Source organism: Lepisosteus platostomus, chromosome 5 (genome assembly GCF_059453375.1).
Source record: "Lepisosteus platostomus isolate fLepPlt1 chromosome 5, fLepPlt1.hap1, whole genome shotgun sequence".
Lineage (NCBI taxonomy): Eukaryota > Metazoa > Chordata > Actinopteri > Semionotiformes > Lepisosteidae > Lepisosteus > Lepisosteus platostomus.
This window is the reverse complement of record NC_142615.1, coordinates 7,840,834-7,862,223: the sequence shown is the minus strand read 5'-3', so window position 1 is coordinate 7,862,223 and position 21,390 is coordinate 7,840,834. Positions and strand designations below refer to the sequence as shown.

Here is a 21,390-nt window from a genome sequence, read left to right as displayed (position 1 = left end):
TGCTGTCCATGATGAAACCGTCATGGTTGTGTAAGGATACGTTACGTCACAGACCGGCGGAGCTCGGGCGTGAGGAGTGTCGTTACGTTTTTGAAACCCAAACCTGTAAGATTCAATTTCAATTCAGTTTTTTTTATATAGCGCCTTTCACAACAAGAATGCCCCAAGGCCCCGAACAAAGGAGTTGTTCCACACCCCCGCCACCCTCTGTGTACAGTAGAGCCCCCCTGTCCTGACTGGAGGAGCTCACCCAGCTGTGTCTGGAGAGAAGCCGGGGTATCGGCTTCAACCACAGGGCTGGGCGGCTTGTTCCCCACTTCCACCACCCTCTGTGTACAGAAGAGCCTCCTGTCCTGACTGGAGTGACAGTAGAGACGGGGTTCATGGGTTATCTGGAGGGGGACTTCGCTCCAACAAAACGCCCAGCCCTGCTGCTCCTACCTCGGACGGAAGACACTTTCCCCAGCTGCTTCATCGTCTTCTCCCTGCGGGAGACCGGCCGCCTGCCGGATCGGGGGGCGCTGTCGTCGGGGCGGGCCGCGGCCCCGACGTCGAGGGGCTCACGGGGGGGGGGCACCCTGCTCGTCGTCGGCACCGGCGCCGCGTTCTCTGTCGCCGCCACCACCGCCACCACCGGCACCGGGCCGCGGGCCTCACCTGGAGGCAACACACCGGCTTCTTTTAACAGATCACCTCGGGAATCGGGAACAACGGAGCTGTGTGCGGCCGTCTGTACGGAGGGGTTCAGCGCGGGGGGGCTCCGGGCTCGGGTCTGGACCCGGGGGGGAGACTGTCTGTGTGGAGTCTGCATGGTCTCCCTGTGTTCTCCGGGTCCAAAGACAGGCTTTTGGGCTAATTGGCTTCTGGGAAAACTGGCCCTGGTGTGTGTGTGTCCTGTGATGGACTGCTGTCCTGTCCAGGGTGTGTGAGTGAGTCTGTGTGTGTCATGTGATGGACTGCTGTCCTGTCCAGGGTGTGTGTGTGTGTGTGTGTGTGTGTGTGTGTGTGTGTGTGTGTGTGTGTGTGTCCTGTGAGTAACTGGTGTCCTGTCCAGGGTGTGTGAGTGTGTGTGTGTCCTGTGATGGACTGGTGTCCTGTCCAGGATGTGTGAGTGAGTGTGTGTGTGTCCTGTGATGGACTGGTGTCCTGTCCAGGGTGTGTGAGTGTGTGTGTCTGTGTGTCCTGTGATAGACAGATGGTACCCAGCCTGGACACCCATGAGACACTGGCTTCCTCAGAAGACTCTCACGGAGGGCACACTGTCCCTAACCCGGGTCCAGAAGAAACTACAGTGATCTATAATTCCTGCGCCTCGGAAGGGGTTATGACGTCTATGTCCGGCGCCCGCGCCCGCGGACCGGCGGTTCGGCGTCGCGCTCCGCAGCTCGAGCTTCGGTGCGAGGCAGGGCGGGAGGGAGTCGATGTGGCCTCGGCGCCATCTTTGCTGGTGAGTCAATTGTGACCGTTGCGGTACAATAAACCATCAATAAACCTTTTCCTACTCCGACCAGTATTTCTGTCGCGGCCCACGTCCCCTACAATCGACAAACTATAAAAAAACAGTAGCCCTTCGCAACATTACACGCCATTTTATTTTAAACGTCCGTTAGATACGCAGGTGGCTCGATACCTGTCTTAACCTCGCCGGCGTCTTTATACCGGCAAGTGAATTTTATTTGGGGTCCCTCAGAATTGTGACAGAAATGTCAGTGAACCACAATAAAAAACGAAACTTTTTTTTTAAAGGCGGTGAATGGATTTTATGAGTAAGCGTGTAGCAACTAACGTAAGGAAAAAAAAGTTGTCTTTCCCTACGAAGACGTTTTGGTACAGGACTTTCTTTAAATATCAGTTGTGCATAGCGTTTTACAAAAAGTTGATGATGATCTTGGAGAGAATTGCAAAGGAAAATTGAGATAACTACCAAAACATTACGTGTGAAACGACAGGACAGAACTTTGAACCCACAAAGAAACAAAGGTATGAAATATTGCCTCGTCATGGGGGGTTGATAATTGTAATAAGTGTTCCTAATTTTCCTAAAGAAATGTATTTTATGGGAGTCACACGTGAGATTTAGTGTATATACGTTTCATATTGTGCATATATACGGGGTTAAAAAGTGGAATGAGTATGATTATAAACTTATGTGTCCTATAATCAGATAATTTTTGAACAAGCTTTGATTAGACAGGTGAAAAACAACATCAGATCCTTGTTTTTAATATATTCTCACGTCTGAATATCAGCTTCTGCCCTCTGGCCAACATTTCAGGGCTCCCAGATGTAGATCCCAAATTGAAACAAATATTCATTTGTTACCCTTATTAAAACAGTTAATAGAAGTGAGTGACCAGGGTAAATAAAGGTGGGTCAGTGTAAACTGTTTTTTCTGGACCAGACTTCGTCATGTGTGATACGTCATGACTTCTTATATTAAGTTTTATCTTTATATTTAGTTATACATGTGTAATAGATGCGATATGTGTCCATAAAAAGGTTTCTCCAGGGGAAAATCAAGTTGGTTTTAAAACCGTGTTTCATTTTTAGGGTACGTTTGCATTCCAAGTGTGGGGTTTTTGCCTTTTTATCATATTTCGGATGTGAATCTGTGGTATTTTTGCCTAGACAAGTTGCCTTTCTTATACGCAGAGGGATCTGCTCATGAGATGTCCGCTCGGTCCATTTCTGAGCTCAGTATAAGGTGTAGAAAGCATGACTGTCATCATAACCCGCCTCTCACCCTGGCCCGAGCCAGAAGCACGCCCCCTAGTGCAGGGTTAGAGGTGTGGAATAATGTTGTGACTATTGCTTCATCAATAACATGCTGATTGCATGTTTCTAGATGGATATAACAGAGATCTCAACTACTGAGGGGCTTTATTAATAATTGTTTACACTTATATAGCGCTTTTCTGGACACTCCACTCAAAGCGCTGCATAGGGAATGGGGAATCCCACTACCGCCACCAATGTACAGCCCCCACCTGGATGATGCGACGGCAGCCATAGTGCGCCAGAACGCTCCCCACACACCAGCTCTCAGTGGGGAGAAGAGCAGAGGGATGAAGCCAGTTCGGAGAGGGGGGTTATTAGGAGGCCATGATTGGTAAGGGCCAATGGGAAATTTGTCCAGGACGCCTGGGTTACACCCCTACTCTTTTCGAGAGACGCCCTGGGATTTTTAATGACCACAGAGAGTCAGGACCTCGGTTTTATGTCTCATCCGAAGGATGGCGCCTGTTTACAGTATGGTGTCCCCTGTCACTATACTGGGGTATCAGACCGCAGGGTGAGCGCCCCCCTGCTGTCCCACTAACACCTCTTCCACCTCTTATTAGCCAGTGAAAAATGGTAGCTTGCTCAGAGACACCGCAGGAAGACAGGAGTTTGTGATGAAAGTTCGAGAGGGATGGCCACACCCTAGTTCGGTCAGACTCGGCTGTCGATATTTTAGCAATCACTCCTGACTCCTCTCCTGAAACACTGTCAATACTGCACGTGATCCCCCTCTCTCCCACGCGTCCCTCTCCCACCCCGTCTCCACCTGTGTAGCTGCCCCCCCTGGTCACTCCTCCTCGCTGTGCAGGGGGGGTCCCAGCCTCCTCGTCCTCTGGCCAGGAGCCCTCAGCCAAGCGGGTTCAGCCAGATCATCACTCCATGATCCTTTCAGTATGCTAAATTCCTGGTGTTGTTTTTTTTCTCCCCAGAAAACTGACTGTCCGCCCCACCTCTGCGCTAAGTGGACGATGAAGTCAGGTTCCAGTGTGCCTGGTGTTTACAGGTAATACTTCAGACTGGTCGGCATCACCTCAGGGTGTCTGGGCGTTTGATATTATACAGTTGCAATGCTGAGGCCTGTGACTGTGATGCTGTAAGGCTACAGGAATCTCTCTGGAGATCCTGAGTGATTTCCAGCATTCGTGCGGAAACACAGCCCCACCCTCCCGCAGTGTCCAGTCCGCAGAATTTCCTGGAGACGTGGTCTCGCCGATGGGCGACCCCGCCAGCTAAAGACTAGCTGAGGCAGGATGTTCTGTACGGTTCAGTTAATTAGATACGCACAGATGTTGAGCTCATCGTCCTTTTAATTGTGCCATCTATGCTAACTGTAGCCGAGATCGAACTATCAAGGTGACAGATCAATAATTTTAAATTAAAAAGATGCATGATATTGCTAGCGCTGATGCAAGAGGCAAGTCAGAGGAACTGAACACAGAATGGATAGGAGTCGCAGTGAGTGAGAGAGGAATGAGCTAAATTATTTTTAATTTAAAAATAATTAAAACACTGAAGAACAGGAGACACAGTGAGAGAGAGGAGATCACAGGAAATACCTCAGTAACAAACATACTAACACACAGGACAGGAGACACAGTGAGAGAGAGAGAGGAGATCACAGAGAATCCCTCAGTAACAAACCCACAGGACAGGAGACACAGCGAGAGAGAGGAAATCACAGGAAATACCTCAGTTTTAAGTGCAGACAACCGGACAGGAGACAGAGTGAGGAAGAGTAAATGAAACACAGTAGGATTGATAGGAGACGGGTTATGAAGAGATGGGACACACAGAGATGGAGAGAAGGGAGGCGACAGTTGAACTCGCTGGCTGAGTTAATTGACGCTGCTGTTTCTTTGGCAGATGAAGTCGGGGTCCAGAGTTTCGCTGACGTGGCAGAACCGTCCCAGCTCGGTCTCCTCCCATTCCTGCAGGTCAGTGCCCCTTCAGTCAGACCCTGTGTTCGGGGAGACACACAGGGAAGTTGCACACTGTGACAAAAGGCTCCAGAGACATCGCCGAACCACAGAATAGCTCCAGAGCATTTGTGCACCTTTTGGAATTCTTCACGTATAGTGAAAGGTGAAAATAAAACCAAGAATGGGTGACGCGTCTTTACACAGAGGCGGGTCGGGAACAAGCTGCCCAGCCTTGTTGTTGATGCCGATACCCTGGCTTCTCTCCAGATACAGGAGGATGAAATCATGGGTCCAATTAATCACTAACTCCCAGACAGGCTTGAAAAACCGAATGGCGTTCTCTCGTTTTTAACCTTTCTTCAGTTCTTAGAAAACCTGCACGCAGAAAAAAAATAATTTGCATTTTTTTTACTGTCAGGTCTTTGGGTATTTATATCTGACTAGAATGTGTATTGTTCAAAATCTTTTGTTCACTATCAGTGTTGTTGTTTTTAGTGTCATTCTCATTACTCCTGTGGGTTTTATACTGTGGTAAAGAGTTAAAAAAGTCCTCACTTTGTGCTGCTCTCGGTTTGTTGACGGTGGCGTACTCCACATCACTGTTGGGTAGTGTGATGTCTGTAGAGAACAGGATACGGGTCAATACTTATGTTAACTTATACTATACAGGATAAGACTTACATTAACACCATACTGAACAACAGGGCTCACTGTTCACACTCGTATTGACACTGTACAGACAACAGGACTCACTGTTCACAGGCGTATTGACACTGTACAGACGACAGGACTCACTGTTCACGCTTGTATTCACGCTGTACACAACAGCAGGACTCACTATTATTACAAATGTTCACACTTGTGTTAAAACTGGACAGAGCAGCAAGAAGTTATCATGATGTTTTATTTCTGCTAGTTTAATAGATAGAAGTAAAAGATCCTCACTTTGTGCGGCTCGGGGTTTGTTGACTGTGGAGTATTCAACAGCAGTATCTGTCTGTGTTAATTCTGCAAAGAATAAAACACGTGTTCTCACCCGTTAACACTGTGCAGAGCAAGAAGGAATTCAATGACTCACTGTCCACACTCGTATTGACACTGTACTGAACAACAGGACTCACTGTTCACACTCATATTGATACTTTTTTGATCAACAGGACTCACCGTTCACACTCGTATTGACACTGTGCTGAACAACATGACTCATTGTTCACACTCGTATTGACACTGTACAGAGAAGAGGACTCACCGTTCACACTTCTATTGATACTTTATTGATCAACAGGACTCACTGTTCACACTCGTGTCGACACTGTTCGCACTCGTATTGACACTGTACTGACCAACAGGACTCGTGTCGACACCGTTCACACTCGAATCGACGCTGCTCACACTCGTGTCGACACTTGACACTCGTATCCAGTAATGATTGCCCAACCCACCACTTAGCAGAGCTCCCGGTGGTGGGGCTGTGGTCCAGGGGCACTGCCCCGACTTCACCTCGCACTGACCTAGCAAGCCCGCGCATTTAGACATTTCGACTGTGGTCTTTTCCGGCTTCATGCGCCCGAAGGAGGCTCCGCGGCCGAAACGCCGCGTCTCTTTTCCTGTTCTTCCAGCGCAGGGATAAACCTTGACCTGCTCTGCTGCGGGTGAAGACAAAGTCGGCGTCGCTGGGTTTTTTAAAAAAACACGCAGAGCCACTTCATACTTCTGACGACGATGGAATGGGAATATTTACGAGTCCTGTTCTAAAAGGTCTTCGGATCTCACCGTTACCGGCTGGGAGTGGGGTTTGCGCCAGGCAGTAGTCGGAGTCCGTTTTCTCCAGGCGTTCTGAAACAACCCAAAACACAGGGTGAGAGACCGCAGTTGTGAAATGAGTTGAAAGCCGATCGTGGGCCGCCCGTTTGCTAACTGAACCAGGCTTGCTCAGTCCGGATCCATTAAAACCCACAAACTTCATGAATACAGGCGACCAGCTTTGATTTTGCTGGACCTTTTATTGACCATCATATCGGACTGCTCCAGTGAGAACTCCGTATTACAGATCTCTCAAGGTCAAACTCACAGAAGAGCCACAGACAGACAGAGACCGGATCAGAGACACAGGGGAGAGTCAGGACGGTGAAGGAGTCCTCATGGAGGAGATCAGATACAGATGCAGCCATTCAAAATGCGCGGTAAAAACCCGCGGTACAGTAACCTACCCACAAGCCACCGCGGGGCACCGGAGGGCACCGCAGGGCAAGTGATTGGCTGGCCAAAATGACCGACAGGGGCACTCCTGGTGCATTGGTTGGTAGTGCAAAGATTTAATCATTTAATGTCTTTACTGTGCACATTTTAATCTGTTTAGTTTTGAATATTTATATGGATTTTACCACTAAAGGGAAATTTTAGTATCTGAGCATAAAAAGAAGAGGAGCATAACGCATCTGAAGGTCATAAACGATATTAATTTAGGAACATAAACATTACTGTATGTATGTAAACTGTACTGTGTATGGCTGGTCTTGGTAGTTTAAAGAAAAAATACACACCAGTCTTCCATTTCTCCCTAAACATTTTAAGCATGAAAGTTTTATGAAACGGTACCCAAATATGCGATTGCTGTATAGAATGAATTTTAATTTTTAAAAATTATTTAACACGAAAATTAAGCTGTTTACATCTTCCGCCTGAGAACAGTCACCCGTTGCTACCCAACGCAGAAACACAGCCACTAACTAGCAAAGAGACGACATTAGCTAGCCAATATGATAAAGAAATAAATGATTATTTTGTTTATTTCTTTTGCACATTTATTTGAACATTTCCATCGATTGTACAAGCACTTGGAAACTGTCCAATCCCTAGTTCATCAAGCATTTACCGGTCTGGCGCCGGTCTGTGTCTTCCAGGATATAATGCCAGCGAACTCTTGTTTTTATGTCCACTATAACAGACAATCTCCTTTGCTTTTAACCGAGGGTTTAATAATTTCCTAAAATGAAAATGATTTACTTTATTTCCCTCACGGGATCAATAAAAGTATCTATCATCTGTCTAAACTATGGGACAGAATTCTGGGGTCTCCCCATACCAGAGATTATGGTAGGGCTTCAGAATGGTGATTGGCTGACACCATCTGACACCCCTCTGATTGGAGAAAAAAAGACGTGCTGGTTTGCTATACATACTGTACCAGGAAGAGGATTTCTTTCTATTCAAAACGTGTATTTTAAAAGTTAAAGAAGTAAAAACCTTACAGCGTACACAGATTTCTAAACTGATCAGGATCGTTATCTTTGTCTTATGCATAATAATGTTCACTGCTCTGTCCAGCAAATTAATAATAAACTTTATTTTATATAGCGTTTTAAACGAATAAGTAATTAGATTGCTTATAAACCTAATCACTTGCTTTTTCTTTTTATTTAGGCTCAGATTTCAACTATAGATCGTATTATTAATAACCATAATAACAACCAACCAACAAAAACAACCATATAAACATAATACCAACCAAAAACATAGATAACAACCACAATACAAAATCAAATAATCAAACCATTTTACTCTCGCAGTCCTCCAAATTATCATAATCCCGCCCCTTATGCAAAACTAAACCTTCCTCCCATCCCAGTTTATCCTGTTTCTCATAAACAAAATCCACCTCAATTTTCAACATAAAGCATTACACAAAATCAATACCTCAACACTCCATACTCAACAACCATAATTCACAAACAGCCAGAACATGTAACTACACATTCCCAAACAGACCTAATTTCCATAGCCCCGCCCCTTATGCAAAACCAACATCCCTCCCCTGTTCTCTCTCTCCCCTGGCGGTTGTAATTGTTTTTATTTTCAAATAAATTTTAGCAAAGTCATGTATTTTAAAAATCTTAAAATTTTTATATTTATGTCTTTATTTAGTGGTTTCATTAGTGACAAAGGCTAAACTTTCTTGGAAAAATGTCTTTTATGTAAACCATGTTTGCTATTAATTCATTCAGGACTAAAATATGTTCATTGTCTTCTAATGAAAGAAGGGTTCCTTTCGCCGTAGTCGGGAGCCTAGCCTTTAACTAGTAAGTACTGTACTTACTGGGTTTTTGAGGGGGGGGAGGTGTCTTTCGCTGGAAATCTCGCCTCCTACCCGTGAAACCGGTTCAATTCGTCACAGCCAGCACTCCTGCAGAGAGGGGGGTTGTACTTGCAGTGTATACAGTACATGCGTTATGCTCTTCATTAATGTCTGTGAAGTTTTATTTAATCTCTGAGCCATACTGATTCTTCTGGAAGCCAGTTTCCGCCAGGGAGTAAAAAAAAAAACACACTATGGTATTCTCTCCAATGCAGTGCAGTTAAAAACATACCTCTGATGCTGCTCCTTAATGAATATCGTTTATGACCATCAGAAGCTTTATGCTCCTTTTCTTTTTTCCAGTGGATTGAACAGGGAGAGGCATTTCATTATGTACTTTTCACTGATGAAACAACAGTGGCTCTGGAACAGTTTTCAACCAAGTCGTTTTATAAAAAGGGGAGATATGTACACGTTACTGAAGCTAAAAGTTTAGCCTTTGTCACTAATGTAAACACTAAATAAAGACATATAGAAATCCCTACGTTACAGACTGTATATGGCTGGTATTGGTAGTTTAAAGAAAAAATACACACCAGTATTCCACTTTCTCCTTAAACATTTTAAGCATCAGAGTCTTACATGTGGTTATTTCGGAAACGTTTGTACGTGCTCCTTCTTACCATGTTACTGTTTACCGTTACTGACCATATTAAGTTTAAGTGCCTGTGGGCACTTTTCCTGTCCGTGGGGGGTGGACCGTCTTTCATTAGAAGGTTAGTCTGTTCTACTCTGAGAATGTAGAGGGGGTGGAAAGTGCCCGCGGTCATTTAATTATAATAAAATTCACACTGATTCCCTTGCGAAGATACGGACATAGGAATATTCGTGCGTGGTCAAAATTAATATCGTTTATGGCCTTCACACGCGTTACAGTATGCTCCTATTTTTTTATGCTCAGCTACTAAGATTTCCCTTCAGTGGTAAAATTAGATATGAATATTCAATACTTAAACGGGCACAGTTAAGACATTAAATATACATATACATACTGTATACAGTACAGTTTGCATACGGTAATATGTTTATGTTACGCGATTAAAAAATAAATAAATAAAAATGAAAAGTCCAGCACCAGCTGGATTCAAGCACACAACCTGCCAGTTGGTAGTCACGCACCTAGACCAGTAAGCTACAAGACAGCTCGCATGATCAGGCAGGCGAAACAGCCCTACACAGCCCTGCCGCAGTACACGGATATAATCATACCGTTATTAAATTCTTGAGATACGCGATTCCATATTCTATTCCCTTTTAATCAAATTCTAAAAGTATGCTTGTTGACTCCGGTATCACGTTAGTTAAAGACTTCAAAGCTTACAATGTTTAGGGAGAAATGGAATACTGGTGTGTATTTTTTTCTTTAAAGTGCCGATTCCTGGAACACCCCTCTGAAGTGGTTCCATAAGAAAAGAAAGCGTTGATAAATACAAGTGTCTTTTAATACACTCTTTGCTGTGCTCTTGAGGATCCTTGTGATATTTTAAGCTCTAGTTGAATGATAGGTGTCGCATTTTAAATCATTTTTGTAGTTAGAAATTATGAAACGCCCTGTTAAAAGCAAGGAAGTTTTTATGCCCGTTGAAGTAAAACAAAATGCCTGACAAAGTATGGCTTGGACAGATTCCAAGTGCTTGTACAAATGTGCTAAAGAAAGTATACTTTGAGTATACAGCTTGTCCAAAGTCATCCATTATTAATACTATTAGTAATACCTTCAGTAAAGGCTTTGATGCATAAATATTTCTGATAAAGGTAGGTTGTGTACTTTTGTCCAACTGAGCAATCTTGCTTTCATAAAATATACCAACATTTTAATGACTGATGATTAACATGCTGTAATACACAGTTCAAAATTAAAGGCTCAAATGCTGTACATGAGAGGTTAAGCTCCCCCTGGCGGTTTTGCAAGGCGACGCCAGATAGTTAGTCACGTGTCACACGTGAACCGTGTGATACCCCGGTGGGCGTGTCGCGGTATGCCGCGAAATACCTCACCCATTTTGAATGGCTGCATCTGTACACCGATACCTAGTGTTCTCGGTGGACTCCCATGTTCAGAGGATACCCAGTGTTCCCAGTGCACACCCAGTGTTCAGAGGATACCCAGTGTTCCCAGTGCACACCCAGTGTTCAGAGGATACCCAGTGTTCCCAGTGCACACCTAGTGTTCAGAGGATACCCAGTGTTCACAGTGCACACCCAGTGTTCAGAGGAGACCCAGTGTTCCCAGTGCACACCTAGTGTTCAGAGGATACCCAGTGTTCCCAGTGCACGCCTAGTGTTCAGAGGATACCCAGTGTTCCCAGTGCACGCCTAGTGTTCAGAGGATACCCAGTGTTCCCAGTGCACGCCCAGTGTTCAGAGGATACCCAGTGTTCCCAGTGTTTGAGTTCTGCTTCTCCGGTGTTTCCTCTAAAGCAGCTTTCCTCCCCCGGAAATGCAGTCGGCCTTTCTTACCCAGAGGGGAAAGCATTCCTTCTCTGATCTAGGGTGTTTTTTTTTGTCTGTCTTCTATATCTGTTACCTTGTTTAACAATCGCTAGCTACCGTCATTAGCCATTTTTAATAAAGGTCGTACTTTCGGGTCATTGCAGTTTGCACAGGCCTGCTTCCTGTCGAAGAGGACATCTTGAGCAAGAGTTTGACCTGCCCAGTGTAGACTTCAGAAACCCTTAATAGGTCTCCACCAACATATCCTGCGTTTTTCTGAAGGAAATACAAATGTAATGTAATATGAGCGTTATGTAACACAAGCATGATGTAGTATTGTGAGTATCACTTAGGGATAATTGTGTCTGGGCTCTGCCCATGACATCAGGGAACAACAAAGGCATCCTTTCTGTCCCCTTTAACCAATGTGCAAACAACGTATCTTTTATTCCTCATTTATGTAGAGGCTGGAGACCCTTAATGAAGTTATATACTTTTTCACCTGAACAATCAGTGCAACATGCATCACAATCTGAAAGAGAAACAGAGTTTGATGACGCCCTGCACAGCCATCCTGTCTACTTCAGCCCCCGCTGTCCCCTTTAAACAGCATATAATTTATTTTTAATTCATATAGAGGTCGGAGACCCTTAAAGAAGTTATATACTTTCTCACCTGAACAATTAGCGCTGCTTTTATTAAAGTCTGAAAGAGAAACAGAGTTTGATTAGGTACAGCAAAGCCATCCTGGCCCAGTGTTCCCTAGTGCCTAGTGTTCAGTGGATACCCAGTGTTCCCAGTGCACGCCCAGTGTTCAGAGGATACCCAGTGTTCCCAGTGCACACCCTTGAAGTGGTGTTCCAGCCATACTCACTGTGACTTGTGGGAGCAGGAGTGGTGGTGCTGGATGTTGTTAAGTCTGGGAATGAATGAAAGACGTTAGTTCAGCACCAGCTCCAGAAACCAGTGGGAGAGCTGACTTTGGTTTTGCAGGGAGAGCTTTTAAAAAATCATTTGACAGCCCAGACTGATTAATTGATCATTGACTAACTCAACTAACTTGTTCATTAACTAACTCGATTTTTGACTGATCTAATTGCTTGCTGGGTTGTCAGAGGGTTGGCTGATCTGACAGATCGATTCACTGATTTATCCCAGGCAGTTCCTGGTCCAGTCAGTCCGGGGGTCTGTGACTCTGATCCAGTCAGTCCGGGGGTCTGTGACTCTGGTCCAGTCAGTCCACGGGGTCTGTGACTCTGGTCCAGTCAGTCCACGGGGTCTGTGACTCTGGTCCAGTCAGTCCATGGGGTCTGTGTCCCCGGTCCTGTCAGTCCATGGGGTCTGTGTCCCCGGTCCAGTCAGTCCATGGGGTCTGTGTCCCCGGTCCAGTCAGTCCATGGGGTCTGTGTCCCCGGTCCAGTCAGTCCATGGGGTCTGTGTCCCCGGTCCAGTCAGTCCATGGGGTCTGTGTCCCCGGTCCAGTCAGTCCATGGGGTCTGTGTCCCCGGTCCAGTCAGTCCAGAGGTCTGTGTCCCCGGTCCAGTCAGTCCAGGGGTATGTGTCCCCGGTCCAGTTCTGGACACTCCACTCAGAGCTCTTCCCAGGTCAGGGGGATCCCCTCCAGACCCCCCAGTGTGCCGCCCCACCTGGATGATGCTCCAGTCCGCTCAGCACACAGCAGCTCTCAGTGGGGAGGAGAGCAGAGGGATGGAGCCAGTTCAGAGAGGGGGGGTGATTAGGAGGCCATCATGGGACAAGACCAGGGGGGGAATCAGGCCAGGACACTGGGGTAACACTCCTACTCTTCTCCAGAAACACCCCGGGATTGTAAATGAGCACAGAGAGTCAGGACCTCGGTTTGACGTCTCATCCGAAGGATGGCGCCTGTTTACAGTTCAGTGTCCCCCGTCACTATACTGGGGCATCAGGACCCACACAGACCGCAGGGTGAGAGCTGCTGGCCCCACTCACACCTCTCCCAGCAGCAACCTTAGTTTTTCCCAGGAGTCTCCCCTCCAGGTACTGACCAGGCTCCCACCTGCTGGGCTCCAGTGGGGAGGGGGCTGCCAGCTGGGAGCTGCAGGGTGAGATGGCTGCTGGGCAAACGATGGCTAAAGAGTTTCCTAGGACACCCTGGACTTCGTGGTCGACTTCCTTCTCTTCAGACGGAGGTGGCTTGAAATCTGTCTCGTTTCAAGGAGTATTGGACACGATGCCCCCCCTGCTATATCCCCGCCAACTGGTGGCACGCCGAAGACGAGGGCTCTCGGCCTCAATCCATCAACCACAAACTCTCCGGGATGAAAGAGAAGGACAGACTCTGTTCGTTGTTCCGGGGGGGAGGGAAAAAAACAAAAGCTAAACAGATTTTTTTTTTAAAACATTTTATTGATGCTTAACAAAAGAACAAAAATTACAATACAGATTAATGTCAAGGGGTTATTTAGTGACCCCCCCCCCCATCTTACGATCATCACAGGACCTTAAAATAATACTTAATAATACAAGGTCATGCAGACGGTCTGAGGACTCAGGTGGAGATAATGTGAAAGTTTTCCACAGTCCAGTCTGGGGTCCCTCAGCATCAGTCCAGACTGGGGTCTGGGGTCCCTCAGCATCAGTCCAGACTGGGGTCTGGGGTCCCTCAGTTTCAGTCCAGTCCAGTCTGGGGCCCCTCAGCTTCAGTCCAGTCCAGAATGTGGCCCCTCAGCTTCAGTCCAGTCCAGACTGGGGTCCCTCAGCTTCGGTCCAGCACAGACTGGGGTCCCTCAGCTCCGATCCAGTCCAGTCTGGGGTCCCTCAGCTCCAGTCCAGTCCAGTCTGGGGTCCCTCAGCTCCAGTCCAGTCCAGTCTGGGGCCCCTCAGCTCCGGTCCAGTCCAGTCTGGGGCCCCTCAGCTCCAGTGCAGTCCAGTCTGGGGCCCCTCAGCTCCAGTGCAATCCAGTCTGGGTCCCCTCAGCTCCAGTCCAGTCCAGTCTGGTGTCCCTCAGCTCCAGTGCAGTCCAGTCTGGGGCCCCTCAGCTCCAGTCCAGTCCAGTCTGGTGTCCCTCAGCTCCAGTGCAGCCCAGTCTAGGGTCCCTCAGCTTCGGTCCAGCCCAGTCTAGGGTCCCTCAGCTTCGGTCCAGCACAGTCTGGTGTCCCTCAGCTCCGGTCCAGCGCAGTCTGGTGTCCCTCAGCTCCGGTCCAGCGCAGTCTGGTGTCCCTCAGCTCCGGTCCAGCGCAGTCTGGTGTCCCTCAGCTCCGGTCCAGCGCAGTCTGGGGTCCCTCAGCTCCGGTCCAGCGCAGTCTGGGGTCCCTCAGCTCCAGTCCAGTCTAGTCCAGTCCAGATCTTAGCTGGACTGTCCAGTCCAGTCGTCTGGTGTCCCTCAGCTCCGAACCAGTCCAATCCAGTCCAGATCTTAGCAGGCACAGAACCAGGAAAGGAACCTGGAAAGAATATTGTTATTGCAGGTGTGAGGGACACAGACACAGACGTCACCATGACATCAAACAGCAAGAGGAGACTCCTCCTTGAATCACAGACACGACAGGGCGGCGCCTCCCTGTCTGCTCACCTGCACCTCCTCTTCTTCTTCTTGTCCTTCCCGGCAGCCTGGTCCTCCTCTCCCTCGCTCTTCCTCTCCTGACCCACGGTCTCCACCGCCTCCATCGGCTCATCCTGATCATCTGTCTCCACCGACACGCAGCTCAGGGAGTTTAAAAAGACCCACCAGCGCTTCTGAAGCAGAGACAGGAGAGTCACGTTAAGAGTCGGACTGGACACTCCAGGACATGAACACTGCACTGAGAGAGAGACGGGTTCATACAGACACACTGAATGGACACTCCAGTACATGAACACTGCACTGAGAGAGAGGGGTACATACAGACACACTGACTGGACACTGGACAGGAGTAAAAAGAGGATCAGAGCATTACCCACCTTCTTTTTCTTCTGTCTCACAGGAGGTGGTGATTGGACCTCCTCCAGCTGGAGTCCGAGGAGGGAGAGAGGGGGCAGGAGAGGGACAGCACAGGGAGAGAAAGAGAGAGACAGCTGAGTAAAGTGTCCCAAGAGCACAGAGACTCTGCTGAGATCACACTCGCAGTGAGTGACCTGGGTGTAGCCCACTAATACTGACCCACTGGACACCACAGGACAGAGAGGAGGAGGAGAGAGACACACTGACTTGACACCACAGGACAGAGAGAGACAGAAAGGAAGGAGAGAGAGAGACAAAGATGATGGCACAGAAAGACAGCAGGCAAAGAGAAAGATTGAGTTTGAGGGACAAACAAACCAAGAGAGAGAGAGAGGAAAGAGAGAGAGAGAGACAGACTGACAGACGGGGCTGAAAGAGAGAGACAGAGAGGCAGGGACAGACAGACAGCAGGCCGAGAGAGAGACACTGAGATCAAAGGGACAGACAGGGCTGAAAGAGAGAGAGACAGAGAGGCAGGGACAGGCAGAGAGCAGGCCGAGAGAGAGAGACTGAGATCGAGGGACAGACAGACTGACAGACGGGGCTGAAAGAGAGAGAGACACTGAGACCCAGGGACAGACAGGACAGGAGGCAGGGTGGGACCAGCACTGACCTCCTTCCTCTCTCCTGCCGGAGGAGCTGTCTCCACCTCCTCTTCCTCCTGCAGGTCAGGAGACAGGCTGAGAGAGAGACGGGCTAGCGGGACATCGGGGAACAGAGCTGAAGGCAGAGAGCAGAGGAGACAGGCCCAGCTGGGACAATGCAGGACAGACAAAGAAACAGACAGGGAGATACACTGAGAGACACAGGGAGAGAGACCCAGCTGGGACAACGGAGGACAGACAGAGAGCAGGGAGACATGGAAAGACACAGGGAGAGAGACAGGGAGAGAAGGACAGACACAGAGAAAAAGAGAGACTCAGACAGAAGGACAGAAAGACACAAAGAGAGAAGTACAGACGGACAAAAAGACAGAGAAAAGGACTGATGGACAGAAAGACAGAAAAGGACAAAGACAGATGGACAGAAGGACAGAGAAAAGAACAGAAGGACAGATGGACAGAAGGACAGGACAGAGAAAAAGAAAGACAGAAGGACAGAGGGACAGAGAAAAGGACAGAAGGATAGATGGATAGAAGGACAGACGGACAGACTCTGCCCCACTGGCCTTGTCAGACATCTCAGCCTCTTTCCTTGCCCTCCGCACCGGGGAGCCCCAGGCGGGGCCTGGCGGGGCCGGGCGGGCGATGGAGGGCAGGACGGGTGGGGGCAGGGGCAGGGGCACCGCCCCCGGGCATCGGGGGGGCTCGAGGGGCATGGCGGGGAGGAAGGGGGGGCGGCGAGGCGGGGCGGGCAGGGGCCGGTTGGGGGGGCCGGGGGCGGGGAGCGGAGGGGGCTCGAGGGCGCGGAGGGGGGGGACACCGAGCGGAACGAGCCGGGCGAGCCCGAGCGGGACGAGCCAGGCGACCCCGGGAGCTCCAGCTGCAGCTCGGCCGCGCTCTCCAGCTTCTGGACGAGCTCGGGAAGACAAGAAGACACCACAGGATTCTGTCCAGCGGGGAGAGGGGGAGACACAACGCAGGGGGGATGAGGAGCAGAGACTACGCCTGGACAGGTGAGTTTGTCCAGTAAGAGTCCGGACAGGTGAGTCTCTACAGTGTGTCCTGTGAGAGTGCGGACAGGTGTGTGTGTACAGTGTGTCCAGTGAGAGTGTGGACAGGTGAGTGTGTACAGTGTGTCCAGTAAGAGTCTGGACAGGCGAGTGTGTACAGTGTGTCCAGTAAGAGTCCGGACAGGCGAGTGTGTCCAGTAAGAGTGTGGACAGGTGTGTCCAACAGTAAGAAGCTGTCTAACCCTTTAACCCAGCTCAGGAAAGTTAGTGGGTGCTCTGTCTCCTCCCCAGATCTCACCTTCAGGTCTGGAGGACACAAGACAGAGGTCAGGTCCACAGAGCTCACTCAATCACTACAGCAAGCTGAGACCTCTCGGCCATCAGGACTGTGGGGTTCAGTGTAGGGAGCTGTAGGGTATCGGGAGTTTAGGGGTCAGTGTGTGGAGCTGTAGGGTATCGGGAGTTTAGGGGTCAGAGTGTGAAGCTGTAGGGTATCGGGAGTTTAGGGGTCAGTGTGGGGAGCTGTAGGGTATCGGGAGTTTAGGGGTCAGTGTGGGGAGCTGTAGGGTATCGGGAGTTTAGGGGTCAGTGTAGGGAGCTGTAGGGTATTGGGAGTTTAGGGGTCAGTGTGGGGAGCTGTAGGGTATCGGGGGTTTAGGGGTCAGAGTGTGGAGCTTTATTATTATTATTATAATACAGCGAGCGCTGCTGGGGGCGGAGAGGTCAGTCGGTGGAGGGCTGGACGCTGGACGCTGGCGGGCGGGAGGGGTGGACTTACGACGCCTCGCCGGGCCTGGGTCCTGCTGCGACCGCGCACGGCCGTGCGGCATCTCTGTTGGTGCATCGTCCTGCCGAGACAAGCAGAGTCACAGTGGGGAGGGGAGGGGACACAGCCACACAGCTGGGCGGCTTGTTCCCCACCCCCGCCCCCCTCTGTGTACAGTAGAGCCTCCTGTCCTGACTGGAGGACCTCACCCAGCTGTGTCTGGAGAGAAGCCGGGGTATCGGCTTCAACCACAGGGCTGGGCAGCTTGTTCCCCACCCCCACCACCCTCTGTGTACAGTAGAGCCTCCTGTCCTGACTGGAGGAGCTCACCCAGCTGTGTCTGGAGAGAAGCCAGGGTATCGGCTTTGTTCCACACCCCCGCCACTCTCTGTGTAGAGGTGCACCTCCTCTCAATATCTTTTTACAGCACGATCACACCAATAAGAGTGGAGTAATGTTAAAAAAAACAACTTATTTCTCAACTTATTTTGTTATTTCTCGCCAGCGACGCTTTTGAGCGACTTACCAATTTCACGGGGATACTTCAGAGTGAATCTGAAGCTGAAACTGTGATTTGATCGAAGTCGAAGTAACCCGCGAATCTTTTTTTGAAGAAACACGTGTTTATTAAGCGCTATATAGTCCTTTCCTCCTCCTCTCTCTTCACTCCTCTGAGCTCACGGGGCTCCGGCACCGCCCCCCGCTAGAATCCGCCGCTCTGTGACGTCAGGCTGCTCACTGTGACGCCCCCGTGACGTCGCCCCCGATGCGCTCACGGCTCGGCCGCGAAACAAAAATGGCCACCGGGTCCACATTTTTTTTTGGGTGGAAATGTTATTTATCCAACTCTCAGCGGCCAGCCGGGTGTCCCTGTATGACCCCGGTAGTCGCCACCTCGGACAGGCAGGGGAAACGGGTCCAGCTGTTTCCGGCCCAAGAGTTACAAAAGCTGCACTTGAATTTAAAGACAAAATCACGTCGAGGGCGCATTCAGCACCCCCACGTCCAACACGGGTTTCCGTGGGGTTTGGTTCAGTGAAATTAGCACCCCCCCCCCCGACCCCCAAATCAAAGAAAGACCAAACTCCACCCCCCTCTAGCGGCCAAGGGCGGAAATTTCGGGCCACGCCACGTCCAAAAAACACGGGTTCCCCCCCCCCCGTCTTGCGGGGAAAAGAGACGCCATTTTCTTTTCCGAGCACTGCGTGGGACCTCATGACCCCCCCCAAAAAAACGGGTTTCGAGACAAGGAAAACCAGGCACGTCGACCTCTCTACAACACCACCCGGCCGTTTCAGACCGTGGGAAAAAAATAAATACAATTTCGCCCCTCACCGACCGCCGCGCAAAAAAACACAACTTCATGCTAGTCCAGTCTGGGGCCCCTCAGCTCCAGTCCAGCCCAGTCTGGTGTCCCTCAGCTCCAGTCCAGCCCAGTCTGGTGTCCCTCAGCTTCGGTCCAGCACAGACTGGGGTCCCTCAGCTCCTGTCCAGTCCAGTCTGGTGTCTCTCAGCTCCGGTCCAGTCCAAGCTGGTGTCCCTAGGCTCCAGTCCAGTCGTCTGGTGTCCCTCAGCTCCGAACCAGTCCAGTCCAGTCCAGTCCAGTCCAGTCCAGTCCAGTCCAGATCTTAGCAGGCACAGAACCTGGAAAGAATATTGTTATTGCAGGTGTGAGGGACACAGACACAGACGTCACCATGACATCAAACAGCAAGAGGAGACTCCTCCTTGAATCACAGACACGACCGGGCGGCGCCCCCCTGTCTGCTCACCTGCACCTCCTCTTCCTCTTCTTGTCCTTCCCGGCAGCCTGCTCCTCCTCTCCCTCGCTCTTCCTCTCCTGAGCTACGGTCTCCGCCACCTCCATCGGCTTGTCCTGATCTTCTGTCTCCACCGACATGCAGCTCAGGGACTTCAAAAAGATGCACCAGCGCTTCTGAAGCAGAGAGAGGAGAGTCACGTTAAGAGTCGGAGTGGACACTCCAGGACATGAACACTGCACTGAGAGAGAGAGAGGGGTTCATACAGACACACTGACTGGACACTCCAGTACATGAACACTGCACTGAGAGAGAGAGGGGTTCATACAGACACACGACTGGACAGTCCAGTACATGAACACTGCCCTGCTCTCGGCCTCAATCCGTCAACCACAAAAGAGAAAGAGAGAGGTGAGTCAAGTGTCCCTAGAGCACAGAGACTCTGCTGAGATCACACTCGCAGGGAGTGAGCCTGGGTGTAGCCCACTAATACTGACCCACTGGACACCACAGGACAGAGAGGAGGAGGAAGAGAGAGACACACTGCCTGGACACCACAGGACAGAGAGGAGGAGAGAGACACACTGAGGACAGAGAGGAGGAGGAGAGAGACACTGACAGACAGGGCTGAAAGAGAGAGAAACACTGAGAACCAGGGACAGACAAGATGGCGAAACTCCACCACAGACAGGACAGGAGGCAGGGTGGGACCAGCACTGACCTCCTTCCTCTCTCCTGCCGGAGGAGCTGTCTCCACCTCCTCTTCCTCCTGCAAGTCAAGAGACAGGCTGAGAGAGAGACGGGCTGGCGGGACATCGGCGAACAGAGCTGAAGGCAGAGAGCCGGGGAGACAGGCCCAGCTGGGACAACGCAGGACAGACAGAGAGACAGACAGGGAGACACACGAAGAGACACAGGGAGAGAGACCCAGCTGGGACAACGGAGGACAGACAGAGAGCAGGGAGACATGGAAAGACACAGGGAGAGAGACAGGGAGAGAGGGACAGACACAGAGAAAAAGAGACTCAGACAGAAGGACAGATAGAGAGAAGTACAGACGGACAAAAAGACAGAGAAAAGGACAGATGGACTGATGATCAGAAAGAGAGAAAAGGACAGAAAGACAGAAGGACAGATGGACAGAGAAAAGAACAGAAGGACAGATGGACAGAGAAAAGAACAGAAGGACAGATGGACAGAGAAACGAACAGAAGGACAGTGAAAATGACAGATGGACAGAAGAAAAGACGGACAGAGAAAAGGACAGAAGGACAGACAGACAGACAGATGGACAGACGGACAGACTGCCCCACTTGCCTCGTCAGACATCTCAGCCTCTCTCCTTACCCTCCCCACCGGGGAGCACCAGGCGGGGCCTGGCGGGGCCGGGCGGGCGATGGGGGGCAGGACGGGCGGGGGCGGGGGCAGGGGCAGGGGCACCGCCCCGGGCAGCATGGGGGGCTCGAGGGGCATGGCGGGGAGGAAGGGGGGGCGGCGGGGCGGGGCGGGCAGGGGCCTGAGGGGGCCGGAGGGGGGGGGGCGGGGGCGGGGAGCGGAGGGGGCTCTCGGGCGCGGAGGGGGGGGACACTGAGCGGGACGAGCCGGGCGACCCCGGGAGCTCCAGCTGCAGCTCGGCCGCCCTCTCCAGCTTCTGGACGAGCTCGGGGAGACACGAAGACACCACAGGATTCTGTCCAGCGGGGAGAGGGGGAAACACAACGCAGGGGGGATGAGGAGCAGAGACTACGCCTGGTCAGGTGAGTGTGTACAGTGTGTCCAGTGAGAATGTGGACAGGTGAGTGTGTCCAGTGTGTCCAGTCAGAGTGTGGACAGGTGAGTGTGGAGTGTGTCCAGTGAGAGTCTGGACAGGTGAGTGTGTCCAGTGAGAGTCTGGACAGGTGAGTGTGTCCAGTGAGAGTCTGGACAGGTGAGTGTGGACAGTGTGAGTTTGGACAGGTGAGTGTGGACAGTGTGTCCAGTAAGAGTCTGGACAGGTGAGTCTCTACAGTGTGTCCAGTGAGAG

General features: G+C 50.4%; 1 long non-coding RNA gene across 2 annotated transcripts in view; it reads left to right on the top strand.

Annotated features, from left to right (window-relative positions):
* Window positions 1-1,357: 1,357 nt before the first annotated feature.
* The window catches only part of LOC148662964 (uncharacterized), a 54,032-nt gene continuing 33,999 nt past the window's right edge, over window positions 1,358-21,390 (top strand). The window contains exons 1-4 of one of the 2 annotated variants that reach the window (XR_015936400.1): window positions 1,358-1,447; window positions 3,711-3,784; window positions 4,645-4,715; window positions 14,859-15,004. This is a non-coding gene — a long non-coding RNA (uncharacterized LOC148662964). The other variant, XR_015936401.1, reaches the window with a different exon arrangement.